Here is a 19821-nt window from a genome sequence, read left to right as displayed (position 1 = left end):
AATCGCAGCAGGAGTATACGAACCTACTACGTCGTCGTATCGATCGAAGTGGTTCATGGTACTAAAGAAAGATGGAAAGAGTCTACGGCTGGTTCATTCGTTAGAACCATTGAATGCAGTCACGATTCAGCATTCTGGAATTCCACCTGGAACAGCTGAGATTGCTAGTAGCTTTTCCGGAAGAGCATGTATAGGAATGTTAGACATTTGGGTTGGCTACGATGAAAGGCTTATCGACGAGGAATCGAGAGACTTTACTACGTTCCAAACACCCTTTGGCCCCTATAGATTAGTGAAACTACCTATGGGATGGACTAATTCAGTCCCTTTGTTTCATGAGGATGTAACATACATCCTACGGGAAGAAATTCCTCATGTTACTAGACCATACATTGACGACGTACCTATACGAGGACCTAGTACTAGATATGAGTTGCCCGATGGAGGCTACGAGGTGATTCCTGAAAACCCAGGCATCCGTAGATTCATCTGGGAGCATTTACAGAACGTGAATCGAATAGTTCAGCGGATGAAGTATGCAGGAGGTACCTTTTCAGGTCCAAAGGCTTTCATTTGTTGCGCTGAAGGAATGGTAGTAGGTCATAGAGTGTCCTACGACGGTGAAAAACCTGTAGAGAAGTTTGCAGAGATCATTCTCTCTTGGGATCCGAAAAACTTCAGAAGCAAAACTGATATTCGATCATTTCTGGGGATTGCAGGACAGATGCGCATGTTCATTAAGGACTACGCTAAGAAGACAAGACCATTGAATAAGCTCACTGGAGCTTTTGTACCATTTGAAATGAACGAGGAAGCTTGTGAAGCTGTCCGAGAGGTTCAAGATGGAATCCGTGATGCACCCGCGCTATGGCCCATTGACTATAAGAATCCGACGGGTATCACTTTGGCTGTAGATTCGTCTTGGCACGGTGTAGGCTATTACTTGTACCAAGTAGACCCCGAAAATCCAAAAATGAAGTTCTACAATTACTTTGGGTCTATAACGTTCAATGAGAGAGAAGCTCGCTTCTCACAACCTAAAAGAGAGCTCTACGGGTTACTTATGGCGCTACGAGCGTCGAAGTATCAAACTTTTGGATGTAGACCGTTGACCATAGAAACGGACGCCAGCTATATCAAAGGAATGTTGAACAATCCGGATAGTGCTCCGAATGCTAGCATTAACCGGTGGATTGAAGAGATCAGACTCTATCATTTTGAACTAGTTCATATTAAAGGACTTGTACATGGTCCAGATGGACTTTCGAGACCTCCTCCTGGTGGGATATCTACGCCTAAACCAGAAGGATGGGAAGAATTCCTGGTCGACGACGATGGTCAGCCAGTAAAGTTTCGAATGGGAGATGGAATCGAGGATGAACCTTTTGACATTGATACGTTCAAGGATGATATAGATCCGCGGTCAGGTTATTTGGTTTCATTAGCTGAGAAAGAACCAAAGTTGGCTACATCTGTCTTTTGCTATTTAGAAGACTTACGGTCTGCCGTAGATGAAGCAAACTTTGTAGATAAGATAAGAAATTGGGCGCTACGGAAACCTCCAGACTATGTTTCAACATTTTTGAAGCAAGTACCAGTGGTTCCGCCCGCCGTAGATGACAACTGGAATGATTCTCATCCATATAAGCCTATACATGAATATACGAATGAGATTAAAAGGTTCGATGAGAAAGTTCCACAAATTGAAGAGTGGCTTCTAGATCCCGAAGCAGATTTTGTAAGCGAGTTATCTAAAAACGAAATGAACAGTTTCATTACATTGGGATCGAAATTCTTTCTAGACCCCGATGGGAGACTTTACAAACGGTCTGCGGATGGTTCTACACAACATAGGTTGTATGTAGTTCCTGATAAGAGGATGTGGATGCTCGTAGCAAGTCACGATCATCTAGGACATAAAGGAATGTTTGCGACTAAGTCGATCATGGAGAAACGATTTTGGTGGCCACATATGGACAAGGACATAGATTGGTTTGTCCGTAGCTGTCAAGAATGCCAGGATCGAAGGCTTGATCTTTTGAGAATACCACCAGTGGTTACTCACACACCGTTGCTGTTCCAAGTGATCCATGTAGATGTTTTAAGTATGACTCCCGCTAGCAACAGTTGTAAACTGATTGTTCACGGACGATGCGCACTATCGAGATGGTCCGAAGCAAGGGCTATTCAAAGTGATACAGTGTTACATACATGCCGGACCGATCCGGACCGACGTGTCACAATCACTTCATCCTATTCTTACTTACTCCACCTACCTTAATCTCCGTACTACCCATTAAAGCCTAGACTATCGGCTTGGGAGTCGGCGGTCCAAATGCGGATCCGGCTATTGGATCCGTCTCGTACCTTGTACATTTCTATCCTATATAAGATGTACGACTTAGTAGTTACATTCTTCAGAATTAAACTCGACTCTGGTTTCCCAGTGACCTGGTCTAAGGCAGCTCGACTCAGGAAGCCGTTGTCCAATAACTTCGGCTACTGTCAAGACTCCGTCATTCTCTTCAACCTCCTTCACTCTCCTCGTCTCTCTCCGACACGCTCCGATCAACTCCGTTTCTTCCCTCTCTTCATCTTAGATCATTTCTCGTTTAGTATATCCTTCCGTACATATCTTATATCTTATCTTATCGTTTCTCCCTTCGGTTCCGTTCGGTTCCGAGTCATTCCGCACATCCTTAACAGTAGTTTAATTCTTTTTCTTGAGTCGAAATGTCGTTCACTCCGGACGACGTCTCTGATCAGTTCAAGATCTTCGATTCTATGTTTCCTTCCCGTCCTACTCCGATTACGACCCATGTCGGGTCTCATCTTCGTATATCCCATCTTCAAGTTCCCAGTTCTTCACGAAGGGTCAGTAGCGTTTATGCTTCTGATTCCAACGACCCATACAATACTTTACTATCTCCGAGCAAACTCCAAGGTACCGTTAATCGTCCCCGACGCTCTTCCAGCAATCGCAGCTCCAACCAACGCACCCCCCGACAATCTCCGATCATCTCCGAAATGCATATCGAGGAGGTTCCGGAGACACCGAGGAGGAATAAAGGCAAGGGTAGAGCGGATGACGACGAGGATGACTCTTTTGACGATGGTACTGACCCGGAGGAGGATCCGTCGGATCCTCCGATCGGTGGTTCAGGAGGCGGTGGTCCTCCTAGCGGTGGTGGAGGTGGTGGTCATGGTCCGCCACAAGGCGGCGGAGCCGAGGGTTTCTTTTCGGCTTATGCTACCTACCTCACCACTCACAATCTTCTGCTTCAGCAAATGCTACGCGAAAAAGCAAAACCGAAGAAAGGTGCCAAACCGAAGGACCCCGAAACCTTCAACGGCTCCGACCCCACCAAACTCAAAAACTTCCTCACTGGTCTACAACTCCAGTTCAATTATTTCTCCGAATCCTTCGTCGACTCCGCTTCCAAAGTCAACTACGGACTTTCCTTCCTCCGTGGTATAGCTCTCGATTACTTTGAACCTGATTTGTTAGGTAGCGAGTTTTCCGAGCTGGATCCGCCGGCTTGGATGGTTAGCTACAGAGCTTGGGTAGTAGAACTCCAAACTAACTTTGGTCAAGTGGATGCCGCCGGAGAAGCGGCGGATAAGTTGGATTACTTGGTTATGCGGTCGAACGAGAAAATCGCGCCGTATATTACTAAATTCAATGACATCGCAGCTAAAATTGGTTATAGCGACTCCGCTCTTCAGCATGCCTTTTACAAAGGTCTTCCTGAACGTCTAAAGGACGGAGTTAGTAACATCACTGGCGGGAAGCCGGCGTTGTATCATCCTCTCAAAGCGGCTGCTAAAGCCGTAGATCTTCGCTATTGGCAGCGCGAGGCCGAAAAATCCCGAGCTAATCGCCAGTCTAATTCCAATTCCAATTCCAATTCCAATTCTACTCCGAAACAATCCTCTTCCTCTACCTCTACTTCCAACAACAACTCCTCTTCCTCTTCACAATCCAAGTCCAAGCCGAAAGGCAAAGGACAGACCTCGAACTCTTCCACTTCCAACGCTTCCGCTTCGGCCTCCGCCGCTCCCCGTCTCCCATTCTTGGAGAAGTTAGGAACGGATGGAAAACTCAACGCCGACGAGAAGGCCCGACGGTTGAAGGAAGGGTTGTGTAGTTATTGTGGGTTGGGTAAACATAAAGTTGAGGATTGTCAAAAGAAGAAGACTAATCAGACTGCGAAGGATGCTAAAGCCCGTGCAGCGACAGTCTCTTCTACTCCGGAGAAGGCCAAGTCCGACGAGAAGTCGGGAAACTAGGCTGCAACTCCGATGCCTCGACACAAGCTTGGAGTTGCACTGCACCGGATTGTGTCTATCCTGAGGTTACACTCAATGCAGCTGCACTCTCTTCTTCTAATTCGCTTACGGTTCCTCTTACCTCCGATACATATAATTTCTTGGCCCTAGTGGACTCCGGTTCTTCCCATTGCTTTATTGATAAAGGCTTTGTTACAAAGAATCTAGTACATACAATACCTATTTCACCTATATCTTTACGATTACTCGACGGTTCCATCGGCTCCGTTATTACGTCATCCGCCTCGCTTCCGATGAAGTTCTCTACAGGCAAAACCATTCTAATCGACTTTTACGTCACTTCTCTAGATTCTACTTGCAACTTGGTTCTGGGATACAACTGGCTCAACCGCTACAATCCGTTGATTGACTGGTCTGAAAACAGTATCACTTTCCGAACCGACACGCTTCTGAATCCGGCCGACCATCCGACTCCCTCTGTCGAGGACTCAGACAAATCCATTCCGGCGGGCCCGAGCAAACGCCAACAGGCTAAACTCCGCTACGCTTCTAAAACTTCTCACTTTCCTTTTGAGCCTATTTACTCCTATGCAGATCTTCTTAACGCTCCGTCCAACTCGACTCCGCTGGTTTCCATCATCTCTGCTCATGCTTACTTGAACGCTACAAAGCAATCAGGTGCGCGATCTTATACCATGCAGATGGTAGACACAACGGAAAAGTCGGTGACCGGAAGAGCCTCGGAATTATCCGATGAGGATCTCGCACGTATTCCTACGGAGTATCACGAGTTCGCTGATGTTTTCTCCGAGTCGAAAGCCGGGGAACTTCCCCCGCATAGACCTTACGATATTAAAATCAATCTAGAGGATGGTTCGGATCCGCCTTACGGACCGATCTACTCTCTTTCCACAGCCGAACTCAAAGCACTTCGAGACTTCATAGACGAACACATCAGTGCTGGACTCATCACTCCTTCGAAATCCCCTTACGGTGCTCCGGTTCTTTTTGTCAAGAAGAAGTCCGGCGATCTCCGCCTATGCGTCGACTTCCGTGGCCTTAACAAGATCACGAAGAAAGACCGGTATCCGCTTCCTCTCATATCTGACCTTCTAGACTCACCTCGGAGGGCTCGGATTTACACCAAGCTAGACTTACGTCATGCTTATCATCTCGTCCGGATCGCTCCCGGAGACGAACCAAAAACCGCTTTCAGGACTCGTTACGGATCCTTTGAATGGCGTGTTATGCCGGAAGGTTTAACCAATGCTCCATCTGTTTTTCAACGCTTTGTTAACGATATTTTCTCTAACATGCTTGACGTCAATGTCCTTGTTTATTTGGATGACATCCTTATTTACTCGGATGACCTCGAATCCCATCGGGAGCATGTTAAGGAAGTACTCTGTAGACTCCGAAAGAACGGTCTCTACTGTAAAGCTTCGAAATGCGACTTCCACACAGACACCATTGAATACCTCGGTTACATTCTCTCCCCCGAAGGCTTGCGAATGGACATGGCAAAGGTCAAAGTCATTACCGAATGGCCTCCGCCGCGTAAGATCAAGGATATCCAATCTTTCCTTGGTTTTTGCAATTTCTATCGGCGATTTATTTACGATTATAGTGCCATCACTGTCCCTCTTACCCGCCTCACCCGGAAGCAGATCAAATGGAATTTCGGTCCCGAATGTCAGAAAGCGTTTGAAACGTTAAAGGAAGCTTTTACTCATGCTCCTATACTTACGCACTGGCTTCCTGATCAGGAAATCATTCTGGAGACCGACACTTCCGATTATGCATTAGCTGCAATCCTTTCCCTTCGGACCGAGGACGGTGATATTCACCCTATTGCTTTCCACTCACGCACTTTCACGCCTCCCGAACTCAACTACGACGTCCACGACAAGGAGCTTCTTGCTATATTCGAAGCGTTCAAACGGTGGCGACATTACTTGGAGGGTTCCGGAGATCCGGTCGACGTGGTTACAGATCACAAGAACTTGGAATACTTCACTTCTACCAAGATTCTTACCCGTCGGCAAGTTAGGTGGTCCGAATATCTCTCTCATTTTAACATGGTTATTCGTTTCCGTCCCGGACGTCTCGGAACTAAACCGGACGCTCTTACTAGACGATGGGACGTCTACCCTAAAGAGGGGGATACCGCTTATGCCAGTCTTAATCCTCATAACTTCCGTCCAGTCTTTACACAAGAACAACTCTCCTCCTCCCTCCGTGCTACCTTCCTTGAAGGCCCCGTCCTTCGCGCTAGTGTCATTATGGATATTGAACGACTTCACGAAGACATCCGAACAGCTCAGTCAGAAGACGAATCCCTTCGGGAACATTTCCGGTCCGCTACGGATCCCGAGAAATCCCGTTGGTCTTTAGATGAGTCTGGTTTTCTTCGTCTTGATGAACGAATCTACGTTCCAGATGCTAAGGATCTCCAACTCCGGGTCCTCCGCATCTTCCATGACCATATTCTAGCTGGACATTTCGGTCAGAATCGTACCCTAGAGACTATCCGCCGACAGTACACTTGGCCACGGATCCGTGAATTGGTCCGTGATTACGTTAAGTCTTGTGTTATCTGTAATAGGAACAAGTCTCCGAGACATCGACCGTACGGTATGCTTCAGCCTCTACCAGTTCCAGCCCGTCCGTGGGATTCTATATCCATGGACTTCATCGAAGAACTCCCGAATTCTAATGGCTATAATTCCATCCTAGTCATTATAGATCGTGCCTCTAAACAATCCATTTTCATTCCAACCGACACTACTATCACTTCCGAACAGCTTGCACGCATCTTTATTATTCATGTCTTCTCTAAACACGGGGTTCCGAATCATGTCACTTCCGATCGCGGTTCCGAATTCGTCTCTCGATTCATGCGCTCCTTAGGTACCGCTCTGGATATGAAGCTTCACTTCACTTCCGGATACCACCCTTCGGCCGACGGACAGACCGAACGTGCTAACCAAACTCTAGAACAGTACATCCGAATCTACTGCAATTATCAGCAGGACAATTGGGACGAACTTCTTCCATTAGCAGAGTTCGCGTATAACAACGCTCCGAACGCTTCCACCGGCATCTCTCCTTTCTTTGCCAACAAGGGTTATCATCCGAACATCACTGTCCATCCAGAACGCGATATCGCATCCAAACGGGCCCGTGAGTTTGTCGTCGATCTTGACGAATTACATTCTATGCTCCGTGACGAGTTAACAGCAGCTCAGAAACGCTACAAGGAACAGAAGGACAAAAAGCTTATACCGCATCCCGAATGGAAGGTTGGAGACCGAGTCATGGTGACAGCCAAAAACATCAAATCGACTCGGCCGACTAAGAAGTTTTCGGAGAAGTATCTCGGTCCTTTTGAAATCATAGCTCAACCGTCCACAGTTGCTTACACTCTTCGGCTTCCGAAAGAACTCCGCTCTATTCATCCTGTCTTTCACGTCTCTCAACTAGAATCTATCCTTCCTAATCCTATCCCTAATCGTGTCCAGGACCCGCCCGGACCCGTTATTGTCGAAGACTCTGAAGATCATTACGAGGTCTCGGAGATACTCGATTCCAAAATCGACCGACGGTTCCGATGCAAGCTGCAGTACTATGTACGGTGGTTAGGATATGAAGGTACTGACGAAGAATACTCTTGGATCCCGGCCGATAATTTCCAGGCCGAGGAGATCATTACGGAATTTCACGCTAAGTACCCTAATAGACCGGGTCCCTCCGGATCCTTATGATCCTTATTCACTCATTAACACTTTTCAAATTCAAGAAAAAACTTTTACAATCAAGGCCCAAATGGCCGTTTCGGTCCGTACTAATTACAATTTTTCTACATTATTAAGGTCCGACATCGGCCGCTTACGTTCCTTACTCTTCTACTTCCATATCTTCTCCATCTCGTTCTTCTGCTACAATCTCTTTTGCTTTTCCCTTCTTCTTTTCACTCGGCTCTGCTTCTTCTTCTTCTTCCTCTTCTACCCGTTTCCGCTTCGCAACCCGTTTCGATACTTCCACAGCTTCCAGTTGAAGCTTCTTTTTGGTGCCAGATCGGGCCCGAACCAGCTTCCGAAGCAACGCGTTATTCTCCTCTGCCAACTCATTGCTTCTCCGCATCTCTTCCAAAATCTCTTCCAAAATACTGTCCTTGTCTTGAACTGTCGGCGCCGAGCGGCCACCCGAAGTCAACGAACATTTGACTTTCGATTTCCTACACTCGGTGCAGGCATGTCCCTGCTTTGAAGCCGCCGGGACCGAACAGTCGAGCTCCTTCAAGGAGCAACAATCGCACACTAGAGAAAAGTCAGCTGTGTTCAAGGAACATGAAAATCAAATGAAGGGAACTGTACCCTTCAGTGCCGCAATGATCCGTCCTCCTTCCTCTTTCAACCCTCGCTTTTTCTTCCCTCCATCTATGTAATTTCCGATCGGCCGCCGGGCTTGATCCTTCCCTTCCTCAACTCCAAGGGCATATGCGGCGACGGGAGTTAACAATCTCAACTAAAAAGAAAAAGGTCAATAAGCAATCAATGAATAGGAAATGAAACTTACTGGTTCGGACGTCTCATCGTCCATCGGATCATCCTCATTCTCGGGACGTGATCCGGACCCGCTCGCGTCCATTGATCTTTTCTCTTCTTCCTCTCGTCGGACCCGCTCGGCTTCCTCTCGCTTCCATTTCGCCAATTTCTCCCTACGCTCAGCTTGCTCGGTATCCCACACTTCCTGCTCCTGAGCCGACTTCACTTCCTTCTTGTACTCCTCATCCTCAAAAACCGTCTTCTCCCACTCCCACTCATCCAACTCCTCCTGCGCAGATCGGATCCGACTCTTTTCGTCTCGCACCATCTTCGCCCACTCCATATCGGAAACTCCGCCGGGGCGTGTGAACTTGGATGCATTGAAGGGCTCGCACCCGATCGGACGCGGCTTGTCGAATGGTTTTCGTTTGATTAGGGTTGGTCGAGGAGTTAGGAGGGGAAGGAACTCGGTGGGGACTGCGCTCATGATGGTGGAAGAAGGAGGTTAAGGGGGAATGGACTTAGAAATTTTCATGGTACGCTTTATATATCCTTTTCTTATTTGTCTCCCTTTGCCTCTCGGCAATCACTCGATCGTTTTCAACTTAGAAAATCACGTTCATCGGACTCCGCACGGACCCGATTCACTTCAATTTTTTCGAATTCTACCTTACTATATTTACATCGGTTTCTGTCTCGGAAAGGTTCTTGAGGGCAAGAACCTTAAGAGGGGGATACTGTTACATACATGCCGGACCGATCCGGACCGACGTGTCACAATCACTTCATCCTATTCTTACTTACTCCACCTACCTTAATCTCCGTACTACCCATTAAAGCCTAGACTATCGGCTTGGGAGTCGGCGGTCCAAATGCGGATCCGGCTATTGGATCCGTCTCGTACCTTGTACATTTCTATCCTATATAAGATGTACGACTTAGTAGTTACATTCTTCAGAATTAAACTCGACTCTGGTTTCCCAGTGACCTGGTCTAAGGCAGCTCGACTCAGGAAGCCGTTGTCCAATAACTTCGGCTACTGTCAAGACTCCGTCATTCTCTTCAACCTCCTTCACTCTCCTCGTCTCTCTCCGACACGCTCCGATCAACTCCGTTTCTTCCCTCTCTTCATCTTAGATCATTTCTCGTTTAGTATATCCTTCTGTACATATCTTATATCTTATCTTATCGTTTCTCCCTTCGGTTCCGTTCGGTTCCGAGTCATTCCGCACATCCTTAACATACAGCCAGAATACTCGCAGAGTGGTTCTTTGACGATATCATTAGTAGATGGGGTTGTCCCGAGGAGGTTGTTACAGATAATGCACCACAAATGATTGCTATGGCAAGGTGGCTTACGGACAAATATGGTGTCTGTAGCATTAAGATTTCACCGTACAATTCTCAAGCAAATGGAAAGATTGAGAGAGCGCATTTCGATCTACGGAGTGCGCTTTCGAAAGCCGTAGCTGGAGACCTTGCGAAATGGTACTGGTTTTTGAAGCATATTTTGTGGGCGGATAGGGTTACAACTAGGAAAGACCTAGGTTGCTCCCCCTACTTCTTTGTTACCGGTGCAGAACCTATACTACCGCTTGATATTGTGGAATCTACGTGGCTAGTGAAACTACCCAATAGGTTTCTATCACGAGAAGAGTTAATTGGCTTTCGAGCGCAAGCGCTGGCTAAACACAGAACGCATGTAACGGCTATGCGAGATAGAATTACAGAAGAAAAGCGTAGACGCTTGATCAAGTACGAACGGGAATATATACACACTATAAAACCCTTAAACTTTGAACCCGGAGACTTGGTTCAAGTACGGAATACCGCAATTGAAAAGAACTTGGATAGGAAAATGTTCCCTAGATACTTTGGGCCTTGTGTAGTCATTCGACGTACTAAAGGTGGCTCTTATATCTTAGCGGAAATGGATGGAACGTTGCTACGGGGAAAATATGGAGCCTTTCGCATCCTACCTCACGCGGCGCGATACCACATTGACCTTCCTACGGAAATAAAAGATTTAATTCAGCTATCTAAAGATGAGTTAGAAGCGATGGCTAACGAAGATGAACCAACTGAGTACGAACTTGGAGTGGATTACATCTTTGACAAAGCTCAAAACCTGAGGCTGAATGGTAATGCCCCAGCTACGGCAGAAAATGATAATGAAATTGAGCTACCTAGCGAATCTGAGGATCCAATGGACGATCCAGTAAGAGTTACTAGGTCTGCTAAGAAGAAAGTTAGATTCTCTCAGATCTGACTGAACATATGAAACCGAAAAATCCAGTTAGATTTTATTAAAATCTAACTAGTGCACAAGTATACAAAATGACAGTAATATGAAAGGAGCGGACACCGTTTATCGCTACAGCCAGCCATTGTTATAGAGTGATCTACGAAAGATACACTACTGAATAGACTCCATAGGAGCACCTGCATCCGCCTCAGAAGGCTGGTTTGTAGACCTCTCCTGTGCTGAAGTTGACGTAGCTGACTGTTCGACGGAAAGGGCGAGGTGGGAAAGGACTAGCTGATTTGCCTCGACGAGTTTTTCGTAGGCTGCCCGGTACGCTGCTCCTTGGTGAAGGATAGAAAAGGCCGATGCATTGACCTCCGTACGGAGGAGGGTCTGAATGGCGGCGAGGTCGGACGCAGAAAGGGAGTCCATACCAAAATGGGCCGGCATGCTGGCTATGACCTTGAGTACAGAGAGATGTGTAGACTCTCTGCATTTCTTCTCCTCTGTCCAACAAGTTGTCATAAGTGATGCTACGGCCACGAATAAAGAGAGGACGGTCCCAAGGTGGACACTCACCCTCGGATTCGGGTGTAAGGTCTACGCCTGCCTTATCAATACGAGCCTTCTTAGCAGGCTTTGCTTCGATCTACGGAAAGATTAGAAATGATTTATATGAAATGAATAATGCAATCTACGGACCTCTTTCTTCTTGGAAATGCGAATTTTCATAGGATCCTTCCCTTTAGTGGCGTCCTTCATTTTGAAGTCGTCATTCTGGTAAAAGGATTGAGCCGTAGATAGGTTTAGAACGAACTGAAGGGCTTACTTTAGTGTTTGCCTCTTCAGTATCAGAGATTTCGATAGTAGCTTCGTTGCGAGAAGAGCTAGCTCCCTACGGCGAAGTCAATATCAAAAATTAGAAATATTAATAGAATGAGAGCTTACATTCTTGCGCTTGATAGCAGATGCCTTGTTGCGCACAGCGCACATCTCGACGTAGAAGGACTTGGCCTTTGCGAAGTCAACGCTCTTATCGAAAGAGAACTGCTCGATGTCGGCGGTGACCATCTCGACGACGTTGCGATAAAGATCGAACGCGACATCGTCTTTGGCAGACTGGTAGCTTTGGAGCTTGGTCTGAACCTACGGCAGAAGCATTGCAATGAAACAGAGAAGAAAGAGCGGTGCTAAACGTACCACAACGTCGAGAAGCTGTTTGGTGAACAGCTCAGCGGACAGCTTGTTAGCGTAGGGACGCAACTGGCTGACTTGTTCAACGATCGGAGCAGCGCGTTCGACCCAGATTTTAGTGGGAACGAATTCACTACGAGTGGACATGTTTAAATTGATATGAGAATGTAAGAGTTGAGAATTGGTTACTACAAATGCTGGTAGAGCTGGGTAGTGAAGAATTGACTATCTACAGTCAACCTTTTATACCTTTTACGCTCTACTACCCAGTCGTAGATGACTTTCTCTACCTTATGGTCCTAAAGGACTCCCGGATCCAACATCTAGTCAACAGGAGTTGACTGCTCATTTGTTTGGGGGAGAGGTACCTTAGGTTCCTGAAAATTTGACCGTAGATTCAAGTCTTGCGATTTGAACACCTACATGAACATACGGGTGTACCTACGGATCCTGAAAAGATAATCATCGCTTAAGAAAAGCGTATAAGCGAGAAGCTACGCGAGAGATGCATAGTGATAAGAATGATTGAACAACGTGCTACGGATAGATTCATCTAACTCCGAGCATAGAGATACGCGAGCATGCCTGTCAATACTCTAACTTAATCAGTGGAGTTGAAAGTCAAACTCATTTGAACTCAGTTCACGCGGGGTATAAATCAAACAAGCTTTGATTTTACCACAAAATGAGAAATAAAAATACAGAAGAGTAATTTAGGCGCCGTAGCGCATACCAAAAGACAAGATAAGAGGGCTATAAGCCCAGTACAAGATTCAAGACAAGCTACATTAACTGTAGACTATTGATACAAGATGAGACAACAAGAAATGACTACAAAAATGGATGAAGTTCGAGTTCGCTGAGAAACACCAAGTCCAAGAGAAGAAAGACTACTAAGCTCTAACAAAGAGTTAGTAACTTTGAATTTATAAGATAGAAATATCGAACTTACCTTTTGCGCCGCGGCTGGAGGCCGAACGCCCTCTCGACAGCTCGCCTGTCTTGATCCAGCTTGGCAATGACCGCCTTGGAGACCGGATCAAGAGAGCGGCGGATAGAGGAAGAAGAATCCGAAGATTCTTCCTCGTCCTCACTATCCTCCTCCTCTTCATCTGCACTTGAACCATCAGAGCTCTAGAGTTGAAGGTTAGAAACAATCTACGGAGATTGTAGAGCCCTCACCGCTTCCTCGGCCTCATCGTCGACCAAGTCATGAGCTGTAATCGCTACTTCCTAGAAATAATATGAATAAAAGATAGAACATGATTGAGAGATTGACTTACGGGTTCCGGTACTGAAGGAGCTTCAGCCTCCTCTGCATCTTGAACTGTGGTAGACTTGGCTACGGCTAACGAACCCTCAGCAGAACGAGGATCCGACGAAGAGTCATCGGAGTCACCCTCCTCTTCTTCCTCCACCTCACCTACGCTAACCTTCTTGAGAACTCCAGAAGTAGCTACAGGAACCGGGGAAGTGATAGAAGTAGAAGGCTAGAACAAGGATATCCGATATGAATTCGGAGAACCCGTAGATGAGAAGAAAAGCTTACGATAGGAACATTCTCCTCAGTTTCGTCGGCAACAAGGGCTGAGATTGGCCAACCCAGTACTTCAGCTAGGGCTTTGACTTGACGAGGAGCCATGTGGAAGTCTTCATCGGTCTGGAGACCTTTGAAAACCTCAACAGGGTCTCTCCCAGCGGCCCGTAGCATCTGTTGGCTTTCTCGAATGTTAGCCAAAACTGCCAAAGCGGACTTATATGCCGCGAGTTGGGCGATTCGGAGATCTTCATACGCCTGTAACTCACGGTGGAGCCGTAGGACGATCTTGGCAAGAACTGGGGCAAAAAAAAAAAGAAGAATTAGAAATGATTGACATTAATAAGATGAAAGCCACGTACATTGGTTGTTGCTCGAAGCAATTTCCAGCTTCTTTAACCCCGCCGTAGAATCATCGGGGTCGAAGAAGGTGCACTTTTGCTTCCCAGCGAAGCATCGAGCACAAGATGGACGTTGACCAGCTTTACTGCTGGGAACCCAAGTTGGTTTACAATCCTTGTAACTGAAATGGGTACAACGACCGCATGGTGTGAAGCGATCGAACTAGGAAATCGGTCAGAACGAGATGACAAAAGAAAAGAACAGTGACCTACAAAAGCTACGGATCTTCCAGCTTTCAAAATGGACTCCAGGCTCAGCGAAGCCTCACCCAGATTGAACTGAAGATTCATATCTAAGTCAATGTTAGTCCGAAGACAAAGGAATAGAAGAAAAAGAGACACTTGCTCCTTGCTTCCCCAATCCAAGACTCAGGAAAGGAATGCGCTGGAGTGGATGAACCCCACAAGTCATCTACGGACGCAGCAGCAGGCCTCGTATCCACCTTTTCCTTTCCCTTTCCCTTCGAAGTTTTCGAGGGAGATAGAGCAGAAGGGGGGTCTATGGCCATAGCGTCCGATTCAGACACTACGGGGGTGGAAGACTTCTTAGCGCGAGATCGAGTTTTATAACGCTATAAATTGGAGTTAGCCCAAGTACATGATTTGAATTGAAAGGCTTACCGTAGGAAAGTTCTCCTGGCTCGTTGAAGATTCTGCGAAGGCGACCTTTTTGATGGAAGCTCGCATGGGCTTAGGCCTCTTCGATTGTGAAGGACCAGCTATAGGCGACTCGGGTGCCTACAGCTGGGGTCAGAACAGTAAATAGAGAGATAGAAGATTCACTTGCCTTGCGCTTGGACACCGGTCTAGAAAGACCAGCAACCGCATTAGAAGAATCTACGGCGCTGGACGGACCAGCAACCGGAGCAGAAGCAAGAGCCCTGGATGAACCAGAAGCTGCTAGAGGTGAACTCCCAACAGCGCCGACAGAGGTTGTAGCTACCAGCGGCAAGGGGACAGGAGGAATCTACGTTGAAATTAGATTCTTACTGAAAGAAAGGAGACAGATCGAAACTTACCGTAGGAGAGGTCTCCGATCGCGGAGCATCTGGCATGTATCGTGCGGGAGGCTCGTCATCGAAGTTGAAAAACTGAAATAAAGACGTGAAAAGAAATGATCAGCCAAAGAAGGGAAAGGACTTACGCCAAAAAGCTCCAAAAGACTGCGGGATTCAGTTGACCCCATGCGCCAGCGGGCCATTGGCACTTCCCATTCGTCGGCAAAAGAAGAAACAGAGGCCATTAGCTGAAGAGCAGGGACGACCCATGCTTCGCCTTGAAAGCGGTTTAAGTGATCGCGAAGGTCGTTCTACGGGAACTGAGACCAAAATATGAAAGAGAATGGAAAGTGTACGCACCAATAGAGTTTCGTGCTCTGAGAATTCTTGCTGCAGTTGCACCTCATCAGTAACATGGGCAACAAGTCGGTTGTACAGGCTTTCGATCCATTGATGGATATAACGGAGATTGCCCTCCAGAGCGTCGAGGATAACTGGTGAAGGCGTTTCTGGCTTGGGGTCGACCGCCCTAGCCTTGCCCTTGCTCTTCGCAGATTGTGATGGCATTAGGATATGATCTACGGCATCGTGTTAGCACGCGACACCGTAAAAACAGTAAGGAAGGCAAAAGACAATCTACGGGCCTCGGAGCAGACTCCGAAGCCTCCGTAGATTGTCCCCACTCACTATCGAGAACGTTGAGAGCGGCGGTGAAGATGATTTGAAGAACGGCGGCGAAGAGCGACCGTAGAGTGGTGGGAGAAAGGAAGAAAGAATTTTTCTTCTAAGTTCAACTGCTGCGGTTTTTATAGCCAAATCCAACATATGAACCAGCACATGACCGTAGAACATCGCAGAATGTTGTAGAACATCGCAGAATGTTGTAGAATATTCCAGATCTACGGAAATTAAAGCCTCGAGGCTGTTGAAATCATCTACGGAATGATGAGGCCATAATTAAGAAATGATGGAAGTAATTAACGACGGAACATTGCATCGTAGGAGTTCTAGCGTGGGAAAATCATTTTGATGTCGGAACATTTCCTTTTTGGGAACATTAGCGCTGGTCAGCGTAGAGCTCGAGCTCAAAATTTCTCTAAGTCAGAGACTTGACGGTTGTACACTAGAGTGTACACTGTAGATAAGATTAAGTAGATCTATGGGCCATTTTGAAGGCTTTTAGTAGAACTACTAAATGAAAAAGCCGTAGATCAATTCAAACGATAGAAGATGATGTTGTGCTCAGTCCGTAGATGGACTGGGGACAGTCCTCTTTTGTTTGGGGGAGATAATGCGACTTAGTTGACTATGCTACAAGGTTCTTTTTGCACTTTAAAACAGTGCTACGGAGCGATATTTATCGTATTAAGAACTAGAGTGAGCCCGAATTGCTAGTTAAAGCTAGTGCCGCTAGTAGAATGTGCCGTAGGCGCAGCTAGACCAGTTAGAGAGAGCCGTAGATCGTGTCAGAAAACTGTATGACCGTTCGAAACCTGTAGAACACTATGAGCAGAGGACTTAAGCGGTAATTCACCAAGTTCTACTCTCTACATTCTACTATGCACTGGCATATCAAGGGATTGTACTATTAGAAGACTTGTAGTCTTCACAGAACCGTTCGTAGCAGAACTTAACGGAGTCAAAAGACCTTCATACTAGGAGTACCTACTTCTACGGGGGATTTAGTTGACAAGAAATCGGACATTGGACCACACAGACTAGGAGAAATTTGATATGACCATAGATCGAGTCCCGATCTGAGGAAAAGACAAAAAGACATGATACAGATCCCAGATCACAGATAGAGTACCTAGGAACCAGGCAGGAATGAACAACGAATCTCGGAGTCCACACTGTTCATGTGCTATGGCGATTCGGAACCCTGGATCCATATGCTGGAACTACTTGGACACACAAAGTCCATATGATTTGATAACATCGAAATGCAGGATAAGGTCCGTAGGCAGGAAATACCATATGGTACGCCTATGTAGGTCCATTCTACATGCTGAAACAAGAATGAAGAACGGTCCAGATTGGTCCAAAACATATGATTCGAATACGGAAAAGCTCCGTAGACAAGATTCTGCACATGTAGCAGTCCCTAGCGATAAGACTCCGCATGGATTCGTAGCTACGGTGCATTATTTTTAGAGATAGAACAAGTAGAGATAGGATTACAAAGCTAGCGTAGAAGTAGTATAAAAGCAGCTCATGTATCCGTAGATAAAAAAGTACTACCCGTGCGTAGGAAAGTCCTGAGTGGGTTGCCCGTGAGTAACTGCTCTTGACACCAATAGAGAGATTTGCCCTGTCTTTGTGCAGTGAAACGATAAGATTTGATTTGAACTATACGAGACCGTCGAGGTCAAAAACTAGAGAACTATCCGTCCGTAGGCCGCCGAGGTCTTGATTACTGTTTCGTGATCCGTCGAGGGTCTTAGCGTTCGTGTCCGTCGAGGGCAATAGTCTCCAATCGTTCGAATTAGTCTTACCGTAGACGAAATTCATAGTCCCACTTAGTCCACTGGACAATAAACAGAGCCCCTACAAACCTTAGAATCCCGTAGCTGTGGTGTTTTTACACTTGCAGTTACACATTGATTTCATAAGAACTTCATACGATACTGAGACTGTGATCTTGTGCGTAACCTTTGCCAAGCAGTCCACCCTTGCAATCTTTCCTGGTGTGTAGAGTTATTGATAGACTTTACACGGAGGTTTACTAGTTTTTGGGTTGATTTGGTGTTGGTGCTACTCCCGTAGCTCTGATATTAGGTTGACTCTTGAGTGGTATTCTTCGCCCATTATCGCTGCCATCGCCGAGATACTGGTCATCCACCCCTTCGGATTCGTCGCTTGGCGGAGGCTCGTCCTCATCAGGCACATCGTCAATGGTGACGCGTCCGGCAGTCATTACATGTCGTGAAGAGTTGACCTTGCTGATCTGTGCAGTCTTCGCGATTTACTTGCTTTGAGCAGCTGGTACACCAGTGAAGACCTAGAAGTTGTTTTTAGACATGTTTGAAACCATATATACGTGTAGCAACTCACCTGCATGTTGTGCCTCTAACCGCTTGTCTACATTTCTCTTATCTTACTGGCAGTGAAAAAAAAACACATCGTAAAAGCGGTGAAAAAGTATCAATTTCTGTCAACAAACTTGATAAATGGGTAATAATATTTCTTCTCTGTTGATTTTCGAGGTTTGGGAAAGGTAGAATAGAGTACGAAAGGGCTGCTCATCGCCAAAGGCGACGAGCAAGCAGGTCGCGCGACATTGAAACGGAAACGACAAATAATCACAAACAAAAGTTGACCGGGCCCTCGCCCGTTGATAAGGATTGCTCGCTTCGCTCGCAACTAAGAAAAAGTTTGTCAGAGCGACAAATCCCAACAAACTTCAACGTCCTATAAATTCCTCACCCACCTCTGTCTCCTGTCCCTCACCTCTTTCTTCCCTCCCCCATCTTGCCGAGTAACTGTACGTCTTTTCCCCCAACCCCACTCGCTACCCTTTTTAACGATTCTTTTTTTTTACACATTCCCCACAGACCGCATCGACATCACAGTGGTTGTTAACGTTACTACAAGTCGTACTGCCCACATCGCCGCCCCCAACCCGCCTGTGATCCCGGATCAATCGCTCTGAGTAGTCACTTATCCTGTCAGTTCAACGAGAAAGATAAATAGAAGTCGTTTTAAGCTGAAGGACAAGGCAATCATGAGTTATCACCATGGCGTGCGTTTTATTTCTTTTTTTGTTGTATATTCCGAGTTTTTTAATGGTATATGCGCTGGTTTTAGAGTTCCCACCTTCCAGGCTCGTGCTACAGATAAAGCCCCATCTCGACGCATCTGCTTGAATAGAAGTTTCGTTGCAGCCCCTGGCCTTGGTCGTCATCGTTGCAGCTCCGCACTCCTCACGGCTCTATTAGGTATGTATTTCTTTCTTTCGCTTCAGTCTTGCTGTTGCTGATTGTATTGTCAGCGCTCTCGATCTGGGCGGGTTATTGTTGGTAAGTCGTGTTCGAATTTCCTAATTGCTGCCTCACTGATATACTTTCCCTAGCTGTAGACGGCGTTGGTGTCAGATGTCTTTGAGGAGTACATACTCGACCACTTTAGTGTACTATATACATATATGTTTGTTTGTACCTAGAATGAATGTATTCATTTTAATTCCTCTTGCAAGCACTGTTATTTTATTTTATTTTTGTGGATATTGTAGCCTCAAATTGTATCTGATGGCTGGTATCTACTATTACTGGCTTCACAGGTTGCAGCCATTGAAACCTCTGCAACTCACTGATACATTTCATAATCCACTCCAACCCCCATGACTGGCTACGACCCTCCGAACACGCTGCAACGCCTGTAACGCCTCAATATGCCCTACAACGCGATGCAATGGACCAAAATTTGTTGAAAACCCCCTCAGGTGTGGCAACGAATTTTTCCGTGGGCGACAGTCTTGCGAATATGTTGCGACAGTGTCGCAAGACTCTCACAAACCCTCGAGTAGTATTAAATGGCCCTGCCACCCGGTACCTCGGATCGTGGTCCAGACAACGGATCCCGAGGTATACAGCGGCATGGCAGCGTGGCC

This window comes from Marasmius oreades, chromosome 7 (assembly GCF_018924745.1).
Source record: "Marasmius oreades isolate 03SP1 chromosome 7, whole genome shotgun sequence".
NCBI lineage: Eukaryota > Fungi > Basidiomycota > Agaricomycetes > Agaricales > Marasmiaceae > Marasmius > Marasmius oreades.
Note: the sequence above shows the minus strand (reverse complement) of the source record.